Source organism: Cydia pomonella, chromosome 20 (assembly GCF_033807575.1).
Source record: "Cydia pomonella isolate Wapato2018A chromosome 20, ilCydPomo1, whole genome shotgun sequence".
NCBI lineage: Eukaryota > Metazoa > Arthropoda > Insecta > Lepidoptera > Tortricidae > Cydia > Cydia pomonella.
Genome location: NC_084722.1, coordinates 5,620,245 through 5,635,073, shown reverse-complemented (window position 1 = coordinate 5,635,073; position 14,829 = coordinate 5,620,245).

Genomic DNA, 14,829 nt, shown 5'->3' with positions numbered 1-14,829 from the left:
GATTAGACGTGTAGTTTTTATACTACGTCGGTGGCAAACAAGCATACGGCCCGCCTGATGGTAAGCAGTTTCCGTAGCCTATATACGCCTGCAACTCCAGAAGACCAGAAGAGTTACATGCGCGTTGCCGACCCTAAACCCCCCTCCCCCTTGTTGAGCTCTGGCAACCTTACATTGGCTTGGCAACATTTATGTAAGTACATAATACCTAAAAACGGTACAAAGATATTGCTTAAATTATTTTTTTAGCGCAACGAGAGGTAGCTACAGCTACGTAATACGCACAAAATATTGGATTTCAGTTACCTATCAATTGGACTAGATATGTTAACTAAGTACCTACTTTAGTCGTAAGACTAATTAAATTATACACAGATACGTAGCTTATAGCTATTGGTTGTTACAATAAATTATGCTTACATTTTTTGCACATTCTCTTGGCGCTAATCATAGAAAGAATTCGTGCAAGTCTAATTAATTAATTAAGTTAGGTGCATCACATCACACAGCAAATATAGGAAATTCTTTTATAAACTCAACTATCAAAATTATAAAGTTGATAACTAGCGTTATTTTAAAGTTGCGATGGACTCACTCTTTCTTTTTGTGCATGGCCTGGCCGCGTAGCAAAGGTGCAAGTCTCTATCATTGTCGAACAAATATGGAAGAGTGATAGAGAGAGATGACTACGAATTACGATACACTTCGGAACGATAACAATTTGCACGTTGGCTACGCGGCCAGGGGGCTTAGCTAAGGTGCATCACATCTATGTAAGTCGGTTCTGTGCTTTAAATGTGAAGAAGAAACAGACAGACATACAGACAGACCGAGTGGAAACGGCGAATTGTGTGATATGTCGATCAGAATATTTTCTGTTACAATATTTCCAAAAATAATATGATATTACGTCCATAACTAAGTAACATCCTACTTAACACCTCATTTAAATTTAAAGCCCTAACAATAATGACGTTAACAATAATAATTCATGATATCGACACATGGCACACGTAAAATACGAAAAAAGACATCAAAATGGATAGCACAAAATGGCATTACTCTTTAAACGGAAATTGGCTCATAAAATATTTCGCGACCGTTTTCAACTGAGCGTCCGTGCGAGTCGAACCTCCCCTTGTTGGTCCATGTTTGAGGGTGGATACGGGGAAGGGGAGGTCAGGGTAAAGTGGTTATGGAGTGGCAGACGGTCAATGTTCAATTGATATTAATGGTGTTAAAACACCTGGTCGCTGCGAGTGTGATTTCGGGCTGGCTTACATGGTTATTACTGTTATGGGAACAAAATTTAGTCCGGTAATATGTATTTAAATTGTATAAAATTAAGTTGACTTATTTGTTAAATTTGGGTTTATAAGTACCTGTGCTATTTTTGAATCAAAGTGTAATGACTTATTTAATTTTGTCATAGACATCTTCCTAGGGCTATCTCTGCGTTTTGCTCTGACTCACTTGGTGAACCTACGATCCGCTCAGCAACGTGACTGTATCATATTTTGTTTAATATAAAACATGTTACTTTTAATACACAATCAACAAGTGTCAGAAATGACAGATGGCACACAAAAGGAAATGTTACAAACGGATCGCCCGGAGTTGGAATCGAACCAGCGCTGCATTTGCGACAGATGCCGTGACTTCTCGGCCGATTCCAGCCCTGTGATGATATCATGGTTCCATTTTTATCACTTGTCACTATGCCCGTCTTTGTCGCGCTTACATAATTGTTAGAACGTGACAGGGATGGTGACAAATGATAAAGAACCGACCATCTTAGCTCTACTGCAGTGGCAGCATGGTTCCATTTTTATCGCTTGTCACTATGCCCGTCACTTACATACTTTGTTAGAATGTCACAGGTAAGGAGCCGACCATTTTTTTTTGGTTTGTTTTGGGAGTTTAGAGGTAGGTAATCTTTTCTCTATTACATCCCGGGGGATCCCGAAGGGACATCCCGGGGGAATGAGCCGACCATCTTAGCCCTACTGGGCACCGGCGGCCTTGGTCACTTTCTTTTCATACTACATATACGCGTATGACATCTGTTTTAGTTTATACATAATTTAAATAGTAGGGTTTCACAATCAAATAACAATATTCGCATAAAAATTACATTTGTTTTCTATACGAGTAGTATAGTTCGATATTTTTAGAAAAAAGGTCAAAAATCTTGACATGACTTTTTATTGAAAAACGCTTTTTAAAAATCAGAAACTATTACTTATGAAAGCAAAAGAATGTGAATTATCGTATATGATTTATAATTGCTACATATTTACCGTGACTTATTTTTCAAAAGTGTTTTTCAAGAAAAAGACACATCAAAATCGCTTAACTTCTTTCTAATGCTTAAAAAAATTGACTATAGTGCCAGAAATAGTATAAAAATATTTTGCTACATCTTGAATTTACCTACAACAATTTAAACAGTACCCGTAATTTGGAAGTCAAACCTATACATTACAGTTTCCTGATCCATGTAAACCCCCGCCACAACTAATAGTAGTGCACCTACAAAATAATCGCGTAACCTCCACGCCGACACCTGATGCCCAGCATTTAGTGACCCTCGCGCCACTTACACGACATTTACACTGTTAATACAAGATTACACGGGTTTACTACTACTTAAACTTCACTCATATTGCTATCCCACACCTTTTGTTACTTTATTTTTGCAAATAAATAAATGATTGATATGGCGTATTCCCACCTGTCCTCGCCCCACGTGACCACCGCCATACAAGAGGCGGGCACAGATGGAAATGATTTTGTATGTACATGTAGCGCCTATTCCCATCTGTGACCGATGGGAATACACCATTGATGTCCCTACCATTACTAATATAATATTACAAATTCGAAAGTAGCTCTTTATGTTTGTCTGTTACCTCTTCAAGCTTAAACTGTTTAAACCGATTTAGATAACATTTGGTATGGAGACAGTTTCAAGCCCGAGAAAGGGCATATGATAGTTTCCATCAATCATTATCCCACGCCAACGAAGTCGCGGACAGAAGCTAGTTTACTGATAAAAAGTGTAAGAAGAAAGATTACCTTTTGAACGCCAAGAACACCTAAAGGCGTCGTAACTAGCCGTGCCCACAGCGCCATGGACAACTATAAGTGTTATGGCGAACACTGTCAAAGTAACCTTCACACTTTCAAGTAAGGTTTACATTAGCGTGAGAGAGCGTGAGAGCCCGTAACCTTGGCGTGTAAGTGACGTTTTTGTTTATGACGTAAAGCGTTCAAAGGGTTAAGGCCTTTAAGTAGTCTAAGCCTAGTCGGTATCTTGTTTCCGAAGCTGGAAGTCCCTGGTTCGAGTCTCTGGAAGGGCATTTACTTGTGAAATTGTCATTTATATTTATTCATGGATTAAGAATGCTTTTTATGTACGTATATAAATATTTATACAAATAAATACCCTTATCAGGATTTGATCCCGGGATCTCCTGCTTCGTAGGCAAGGTGCCTGTACCGACTAGGTATGTTAGAAGGCTGTTAAAAGAAGCAAATTGCAAACTACGTAGTATCAGTTACCATATATACGATATCATACAGATATATATGTTTACGTATAACTATCACATGTATTAATATTATTGACTAAACATTACAACAAAACCCTTAGATACATCAATTGCTTCTAGAAATAAGCCTACTTTAGATAAAGAGATAGATAGTGTTATAGATATTTTTCGATGACTCTTCACAATCAGGGTCAAAATCTTCCACATAAAGAATATAAGTAATGTAACACTGAACACCGACACTGATATTTAGAATAAGAAAGAGTTAACTGACAGAAAGTCTTATATAACACAATGGGAAGATGAAATAATACTAACAGTTGGAACACTCTAGACAAGGGTGGCAAGAGAGAGGAAATACTGTAAGAAGTTGGAGGAGGCCTTTCGACAGGCACACTGAACTAAGAGATTTCATATAAATATTCAAAACTAATTTGCTATCATATAAAAACAACAAACATGTCATGATTTTTAATAATAATACCAAATAGTGTAAGCAAATATGAATTTTACGTTGGCAACATTCCTAAAATACGTTAATAAATGTGTTATCGTAGTGCTGTGTAATACAATTAAAGACTTGGCTTAAAGGTCTCGTAACCAGGCCACAAAATCCAAAAAAAAAAAATTACTTAATGTCAGAGTGATGGGTAATGTTTAATGACGTACCTGGCAACACTTTAGTTAGGAAGTGGTAGGGGTAAGCGGAAGCTAAAGTGTGTGTAGTACAGACTCGTTCAATTGGATTGGGGAAGTCAAAGAGACGACATTTTGATGGTAACTGGTTTAGCAAAGTTGTTTAGAATAAAGGGCTTTATAAATAAAATTAATAAACTAATATTTGCGGGCGGAGTCTAGTAAACAGTGTCCGAGCGAAGGCGCGGTTTCGGCAGGTAGGTATCAACATAAAACATGTTCGGTTTCGGCCCAAAAACTGCCAGACCTTTCGACCGCGCTAACTGATACTGCATTCTCGACAGTGTCGGGCTGATGTTTCGGCAGGCTTCGACAAAAACCCCGTGAAGTGAAAGATTCTACAATAATTTGGAATGAAAACAAAGTGAATTAAATACATTAAAGTAATTCGGGTTAATACCCTCACTCCAACACTTGAACCAAATCACAACAATACGCCAACGCCCTCCCAACATAAATTATGCGCTAATCGAACAGTTTGGACAGTTGATTCAATGCGTCGAATAGCTCGGACAGTTACTCAAATAGCTTCCATATATGCCGTGCATTGTGCTGGAACAATGCCGGTAGTTTAGTGTTAGTGGACAGTAATTTAGTTTAAAAGCTTTTAACATTGTTTGGACGCCCCCGAATAGATATAATTCGAACACAAATGCTTAATTATAGTTTTAATACAATACCTATGGATTTGGTGTGTGTATATCGGTCTATCCACAACAAAAGGTATGAAAGGATTTAAAAAATGGGGTATATTTATACTACGTTCGTAAAATAGGTAAAACTATTAGACATAATATTATTATATGTAGCTATACCTACCTAATAAAAGTAAACAGGCGTATAGTTTTTCAACTGAGACCAACCTGAAATTAGTAGGTACCTAATGAAAATCTCTGTTTATACATAATAATATTCACGGCTGAAATGTCTACAAAGCATTAGACAGCTCACAGATTTTAAAAATCTAACTAATTTTTTTAGTTCTTTATTATTATTTTGATCGTTAATTAATACACTTTCAGATGTTTTATTCAAATCTACGCAGTATTTTAGTTTTAAAAAATTCCATTAGTTTTAAGACGAAATGGCGGAAAATTTGGAAAATCTCGAAAAGTTCGTGATTTTAGTATGTGATTTAGGCGGTTTTTTTCGGGGTTTGCAATTATTTTATATTTAAAAACATTATCATAGGTATATCACAACTAGTGTACGTTTCTGATAGTATTAAGATTTTTCATACATATCTTACTGAAAGTTATATATTTACATAAATATGATTTAGCCTATAGATGTCAATTCTAACACTGATTTAGCAGTAAAATCGATGTTTTATATATTTTTTTTTATTTTTCCCAGAATCAGTAAACAATTATGTAACACATATGAATTAATTGAATTGAAGGGTTAATGACGACCTGTTAGGCCTAGTGGACCCTGCCTATGATGCCGATGGTCCCAGGTTCAAATCCTGGTAAGGTCATTTATTGGCGTGATGAGCACGGATATTTGTGTCTGAATCATGGATGTTTTCTATGTACTCGCTGTCTAAGTACCCACAACACAAGTCTTATAGGGCTTACTGTGGGACTTAGTCAATTTGTGTAATAATGTCCTATAATATTACTTTCTTATTTCTTATTTTTTTCAATGGAAGAGTCGACATTTTTTTCGTTATTTCGGGATGGGTTCGATAATTATCGCTGCTCTGTATTATGACCCCACACAAACACCTCGAAGAATATAACTGAGGGTTGAAAAATATAAGGTTTATGTAAACAAATTGCTGTAAACGATCAGTTAATTTACCAACAAATGGCACCCAATAAGCGACACGTAAAAACTTGCGTAGCAATCAAACAAATCTGATATAAAAAGTTTACAAAAAGTCTAAATAGTTGCGTGCGGCGACACGCTTAGTATAATGAGGCTGTGATAGTTTTTAGGGTTCCGTAATTATAGGAGGTTACACTATTTTTGGGGGTTACGATAACTATCCTTAACTGTACCCCTAGTGTAAATTTATTCGATATCGTGACGTGACGTACGCGATTGCGTTAAGTCTCATTTTGTATGGGATTTTGAGTTTCCAAAACGTAACGTCCCGCTTGGCGCACTGTTTCTAAATCCTATACAAAATGAGTTTTAACGCAAACGAGTAGGTACGTCACGTCACGCTATCGAATAAATTTACACTAGGGGTTCTGTATTGGGGTTACTTGCATTGATGTGACTTGTAAGACGTATTTTTATGGTAAGTCATATAAATATTTAAGTACTATATGCTGTGTATGTATAAAAACACAAGGAAATAAAACCTATAATATTTATTATATTTCATGGAAATAAAAACACTTTAGGTACGTATCCTGAGTAATAAACAGTTAATTCATTATTAAAAATCAAATTAGAATTCGTAAATTCCTCGTTTGTCATTTAAAACGCTGTGATAAATAAGTATTTATATAATTATTTATAAAAACACTATTAAAAATCAGAGTTTATGGGGCAAAAATTAATGACACTCAGAGAGTTCATATCTCGATAAACTCAACTATTGATGCTTTTCCCATACATTAGTTATCGCTCCAAGTTTTGTTGTCATGTTCAAACATTTAGGGGTTGAGAAATTGCGACTCGGGTATTAATTATTTCGGCAGCCCTATAGAATATTCGTAACTATTTGAGATGCGAAACAATTGATTCATACAGATCTTTATATATTTTTAAAATAGAAAAAATGAACCCTTCAAAACTATTCGTAACACACCGTATCCACATACTCATTAGGGACAGTCCCAAAAAATGCGAGCGATTATTCAAAGAAGGGAAAAGTTGTGAAAAATTGGTGTCAGCGCGTAACGAGCCGTCAGTCAGAGCGCGGGCGAAAACGCATCGACCATTAGCCTAATGCGAGCACGGAACTGGGACGTTAAAACAAACTGTTTGTCTTCTACGTAATGTAATATAGTTAATCTTAATGACATAATCCGTCGGTTACTTGCCACCATCAATGTGCCTGCTCTTCTTGAGCCGACTGGCATTATCAGGGATGATGGCAAGAGACCTGATGGGATGTCGTTAGTTCCTTGCAGCTTGGGACGGATGTTAGTGCAGGACCTACCTGCGTAGACACACTGGCACCGTCCCACCTCCAACGGACTAATTAATGTAAAAGCGGGCGCAGCGGCGGAAAGCGCCGAAATTTTGAAACGTAATAAATATAAGAGCCTCGGTAGAGAGTACCATTTCGTACCATTCATTTGGCGTTGAAACTCTAGGTCCATGGGGTCCCAGCGCGCACAAGTTTTTTGTAGAAATCGCGAAGCGTCTGGTTGACGTAACTGGGGACCGAAGAGCTGGCTTCCTCGCACAACGTATCAGTATTGCGATACAACGAGGAAATGCCGCCAGCATCCTTGGTAGAATGCCTCAAGGGTCTATTTTAAATTTAAGCTAGTTATAGTAATCCTCTGTATATATGCATTTATTATGTATATTGTTATTGTAAATAAACAGTGTTGTTAATCTTTTATAAGACATAAGATCTTGCGGGGTAGAAACATAGGTCACTTTGCTCCAAGCAGGAAAACAGTATGAGGATTCCATACAAGATTACATTCTTAATTACATACTTAAGAATCCCCTAAATCGATGAAAAAGGGTTGAAAATTTGCATCGGGAGGGAACAGTTTTTTTTATATAGTGGACTTCTAAATTTTCTAAGAGGGTTTAACAGGAATTACATCGAAAGCATTTTTTTAAAATTAGGATCGAGTAACTTCGTTGGTTGGGATAGGACAGACAATCAATGTTATACGCTCATGAAGAATATATAACTACCAACATACAAATTCACGCGTACGAAGTCGCGGACACCAGTTACTTTATAGATATTTTTAAGGTATAACAAACCTGCGAACAAGTTGTTCAAACATCTAACACTTCCAAAGTTGTGAATGGAGGCTAGATAAATCCAAGTTCAAGCGAAAGTGTGGAGCAAACACCCAGAACTTGCGAGTTGGATGCGGGCTGCTTCAGAACTTGGCGGAATAATCCCGACTCATCCGCAACTTAGCCTACCTCTTGTAGTCAAGGTGAAAGTTGGTAATTTTAGTCGTATATATCTGATCTGTTTGAAAGTTATTAATATATTAACCCTTATGGCGGTGGGTATATCTTTGGAAAATTAACCTGTTTATAAGTTTATTAATATTACCTACTAACATGAAATGCCTAAATATCGGTAAAAACCACGTAGTGGTATTTCCCTGAAATAAAATAGTAAAAATTCAGCGAAGATGAACTATTATGGTATGTACTAACGATAAAAATCTGAGGTCATGGAGACTTAAGTTAGTTCTGTAATAATAAAACATAAGTAGCTTCGTCGAATTTGGGTTTGTTATATATTGATAAATAGATATTTTGGTTAAGTACCTACTAATCTGGTCGAAACATAAAAGCCTGTAATGAAAATGACAGACAGATTTTTCCCCTTAACCCTTTGTTAAATAGTCTGGCAAACAGCAGAATAAAAAAAATCTTGGTATATCAATACTATCATAAGAAAATTGCAAGATAATTTTCTGTCTATGCCCCACTGACAAACGACTCTTGTTATACTATTCTAATTTTTCATTATCTTTTTTCTATTTTTTCGTAGAGCCTTTTTGTAGAGTTAACGATTTTTTTTAATTCGCTAAGTAAAGGGTCCAAAATGGGTGAAAATCTTAAGCCACAATTTTAAAATACTGTCCCTTTATAAAAAAAAACTGAATGTTTTACCCTAATCAATCGCATAAATTAAGATTAATTATTACACTTTTACATATTATTATTACAAAATCATTTGTTTTACCTTTTTGCTAAAGGTATTTTATTTACAATATACAATTTCACAAAATGCAGCGTATTATATTTACATAACTGGCCCAATAAAATAACAATTAAAGTCTTCAGGTACCTTCTGAATATTCAATTATTCATGTCCTACTTGATGATGTCTGAAATTTGCAATGAATGAATAAAATTCCACTTAACCCCTTAAGTATCAATTATACTTCAATGCAAATGAGAAAAAAGTAATATTTTTTATTGGACCTTTTGTTTCATTTATGTGTTTATTTCACGTCCTCCTAGGCTAGTCGGTATACTCGATAGTGATGCTGCTTACGAAGCGGGAGCTCCCGGGTTCGAATTAATCCTGGTAAGGGCACTCGGTCAGGTATTTATCATTTCATTAGACATAGACATAGAAGACATAGACATAGATTTTTTTTATTTAACACCACATTGAAACATGTTTACAGGCAATACTACAAAACATTACAAGCCTTAAAATGAAACTTAATTAGGCACAAATTTATGTTTACATGTAGATATAAAAAACTTTTAAAATTATGATGCTAAAAAGGAGCGAACCTCAGCATGTGTTGCAGCAGGCTTACCTACTACAACGCTGGTCAGGCCGACCCTTCGTACAATACGAACTTACTTGCTGCTTGTCGGAAACTGTATGGCTAAGACCGTTTTAGTTTGTGTAGAAAATAATATAGGTATGCAAATATATGTTTATGTTTATGGATATATTTATAAGATTATACTGTATGATACTATGACATATGTGATAGTAGGTTTAATGTTTAGGCTAAATAAATACGTTGGGTAATAAAGTATATATTGAGGAAATAAATAACATGAATGTAATAATTTTACTATAAGTAAGTACCGAGATTAACAAAGTTGAACGGCGCATAAGAACGATTTCGACCACTACAGATACGACGGTTTTACTCTAGTACCAGGAGGTAGCATGCTTTGAAATTCTAGAAGTTGTTGTTTGAGTTTTAATTTAAAAGTACTAATTGTATTTAAGTTTTTGATAGGTGGCGGTAAGTTATTCCAGCATTTTGTTGCTGAGTATTTAAAACTACCTTTGAAAACGGCAACGTGACAGCGAGGCAGTAACAAATCATCGCAAACCGATCTGATTCCATACAAGCTTGACCTGCTACCACGAAATTTAAACTTATTAAATAGATACTCTGGTTTAGACGTTTTAAAAACACCAAATAACAGAGATGAAAGATGCAATTCTCTGCGTAATGACATTTTAAGAATACGTGCTGAGTTCAAATATGGCGTCACGTGCTCTCGCGGGGCGACTCCAAAACAGTAACGTGTGCAGGCGTTTTGCACTCTTTGTACCATCCGGTCTGTACTAGCTAATAAACGTGGGCCATAAACGACATCAGCATAATCAAATTTAGAGAGTACTAATGAAAGACAAAACTTAATTCGCAAATCAACACTAAGGAAATCGCGAATCCGATAAAGTACTTTAAGTCTGTAAAATGCGTTCTTCGCAATTTGCGCTATGTGACCCTCGAAACGCAATGACTCATCCATCAAAACTCCCAGATTTCGCACCTCCGATACACGTTCTACCTCATTTCCCGAGATAATGATAATCGGTTGATGGTTTTCCACCTGGTTAATCTGTTTCTTGGAACCAAAAAACATAACTTTGGATTTACTAGGGTTTAATACTAAACAGTTTGACTCGGACCAGGCTGTAATATTCTCAAGATCTTTGTTTAATTTGTCAACGGCATAACCAGTTTCAATTGGGTCGAAAGATATGTAAATTTGGATATCATCAGCGTAAAGGTGAAAATTACAATTCTCAATGATACCACTGACATCAGCTGTGTAGAGAATAAAGAGGAGCGGGCCCAGAATTGAGCCCTGCGGCACACCTCTGGAGACGACAGATGGCTTTGATTTTGCATATAAACTAGTATTGTTTGGGATTTGAACTATTTGCGTGCGGCCACTAAGATAACTGGTAAATTCCTGGTAAAAGAAAAATGGTCATTGGCACAAATCCTATATAGTTAGTACATAAAGATGTTATTATTTAGCTTTCTACTATGTTATGTCATGTTATCACACACATTTGTTCCTGAGTCATGGATGTTTTCTATGTATTGAAGTATTTATCTATTTCTATTTATTACATATGTCGTCGTTGAGTACCCACAACACAAGACTGACTGTGACTGTGTTGGACTAGGTCTAGGTCTTGTAGAAATTGTCCCATAATATTAGTTCCTTTCCATCCTACGCATATTAGTAGAACGTTATACAATATTTTTTCAGACAAATCCACTATCGTCCCTTGGACAACGGGACACAACAAGAACGACAACAAATGATATAACAAAACAAATGCAGCCAATATAGAATCTCGAATCTGACCGATCTAACTCTGCCTAACATTTACAATAACAAAATGTGGCAATGTCATCATTAATGTCACATTACTTCATGGGTTTTAGTGTTGTGTTCCTGCCGGTGAGTAAGGTTGCCAGAGCTCAACTAGGGGGGGAGGGGTGTTAGGGTCGGCAACGCGCATGTAACTCCTATGGAGTTGCAGGCGTACATAGGCTACGGAGACTGCTTACCATCAGACGGGCCGTATGCTTGTTTGCCACCGACGTAGTATAAAAAAAAATGTGACTTGATATTTATGCTAGCCTGTGAGACCATTGCCATCACTTTAGCGATTAGGCACACGTAAAGCTCAATTTATCGAAAAAGTTAGCATTTCAGTTCAAATGTCAATAGCTTTATTTTCTAGTCTTTCTTGTATTCTTTTGTAACACATTTTCTATTGTAAAATAGTTATTTCATCGCCGACATTTTGAGCTATAAAACCGTTCATCGGACCGTGTGATGGGTGACCAAATAGAGATAATTAACTCGATTAAAATTATACAATTTCGATTCGTATCGTGTCGTGAGACCTACAGGGGTGAAGCAGGTGTAATAACAGTCATCTGTTATAAAACTACACTCTTATGTGAAAGAGACGGACTTATACGGCAAATATAGCCGTCTTTTTCTTTCGCGACGAACGCACGGGTGTATTTTCCATAAAAATTCAGGTTACAACATAGTTTGAGCCTTCGTAGCATAGTTCCGTTGCATTAGCTTTACTTAGAAACGCGCGTGTGGTTACGACATTTTTTAAAAGGAAATTAAAACTAGAGCATTCTCTATGAGCCAGTTTACTGATAATTGCAGTAAAAACAATCGAAGCTGACATTTAATTAATTGACACACCAGTTACAATGTAAGCGTACCTTACAGCAAGTATACTATAGAGTTGCCATATAAAATGAGGGGCGGGGCAGAACTTACGCAATGTGACTAAATTAAAAACACGTTTTGTCAGTCCTGACAACGTATAACAAAACCGTCATCAAGCTTAACTGGGGAATAGCAATACCGTTTTGATTGGCACTTAAGGCTTTTAGGAAGAAGACATAAGTAAATTAAAATTTAGATTATGACAAGGACAAACAATAATAGCACTTTCTCTGCTCCTCCTACTGAAAGTTCCATAAGACTACCTCGTTCGGTCATCTCGCTCCTCGCTTCTTGTCACCTCTATAGTATTGTTCATCTGAGCACATGTATTCAACCAAGAAATCGATAATTAATACTACTTAGAGTAGGCGTCTGCTAACAGAATTTTAATTTTTGTAAATGTATGAAAAAAATATAAATTCTGTCTTAACGACACAAACTGCACATTGAACGTAACAAATGTTATATATCCTTCGTTGATCTACCAAATAGGTGGTTAGATTACTTTAAACCCTAATATAATGCTCTTAAGGTGATGATGAAAATATTCGCTGTCATTTAGTGAAGTCTCGGTAGCTCAGTTGGCAGAGCGATGCCGATGCTAGTTCATATAAATGAAAAGTGGAAACTACCACTAGACTTAGAAATAAATATTATAGGGACATTCTTACAAAAATAAGTCCCACGGTAAGCCAAGAAGGTTTGTGTTGTGGGTACTCAGGCAACGATATATATAATATACAAATACTTAAATACAAGAAAACATCCATGACTCAGGAACAAATATCTGTGCTCATCACACAAATAAATGGCCTTACCGGGATTCGAACCCAGGACCATCGTAGGCAGGATCACTAGAATTCGAGCCGTCAAAGAATTGTTTGTAGTGATCGTTTGATAAACCAACGATAGCGGGCAATCAGCGACTAAAACACAGTCCTGTGCTCCGTTCAATCTTGGACACTCGACTTGAGCCAAGTCTGTCGGTGACATATGTCGGGTTCACCGCTTTAGCGAAACGAAACTAATGTGGTAGCTGTTACTGTTCTAATTGTAAGGGATGCGGAGGGTGTAATTGGTTGGTGACTATTTAGTGCAGCGATCGGATTGTTTATGAATTGAAAATCAACACTGGTGATCAGAGGTCCTGCCGCGAAAAACGAAAATCGATTTTTTTAAAGCCTGACCAGTAATATATGATCAACGCGCCATATTGCGGGATTTAATTGGAACTAAATTTTACATACTAAACTGAACAGTCAGCCTATACATGAGAATAACAGTGCCCTCTTGACAATGATCAAATTATTTCTGGTCGGGCTTTATTTGTAAGAGCGATAGAGATTCAGATAAAGGAATTTCGCTATTCTTTTTTCGCAGTAGGCCCTCAGAAATATAATCAGTCGAACTGTCTATTCTGAAAGTTATGGCTCAAGTAGCCAATTAAGATTTAGTCCGATTTTTAATTTGCTGCCGGGTTTTTTACGTTAGATTTGGACGAAATTTGGCTGGTTTGAAGATCTCATCCTGGGCGGGATCGATATGAAATCACAAGTTGTCGCGAAAGAATATTTTTTAATTTTTCGTTGAGTGACGAAAATAGTATAATATAATATATTATACTATTTTATGTAATTACATATTATGTAAGTCTGCCGGAAATAAAATTGAATACCGTTTTATTAGGCAGGCGTCCGGTTTTTTATCCCATAGCCCAGTATTAGTAGTATTCTTAACTACACTAGTACTTAGTGGAAGATTTTTTGAAAATCTAAGGTACTTGACCCCAAAAGTGCCTAATCAAGCCCACTTTTTAAATAGTAGATGTTTTCTAAGCCAAAGCTACTACAGTCTGTCGATTATTCAAAAAAATATTTAAAACATTTTGTTGCTTTTTCTTAAAATGTATAGTATTATTATTGAATTTAAAATAATTAAGGTGGACCTTACATGGGTCAGTTACCTTACGGATGAAATTGCTCTTAAAATGTTGTACAAACTTAGCGAATTGGATCTGATTAAGAAAAATATAAATTCTGGTAGGTATCTACCCAAATTTTTGCTTGACCATCGGCTATCCTTGAGCGGTTTAGAGAAACTAGACCATAGCAAATCTTATGCATCGTTACGATTGAAGTATTCACGGTTATATCTCAGGTCTCATATATATGCTTTTAAAATTAATATCAATTGAATATGAAATGTGGACCCTTGTTTGTACGTTTTTTACTATCGCTTAATTATGCAATGGTCAGTGATACCTACGGTAGGGACAATACCTCTCTTTTTTCATAAAACCGAGTCGAAATATTGTCTATTCAAAATCAATACCACCAATTTACCAAACGACACCCCTATGGTCCGAAAACTTAGGCTTTAAATCCAACAAAGTAACAAAGAAATTAGTCGGGTCACACTGGGGTTA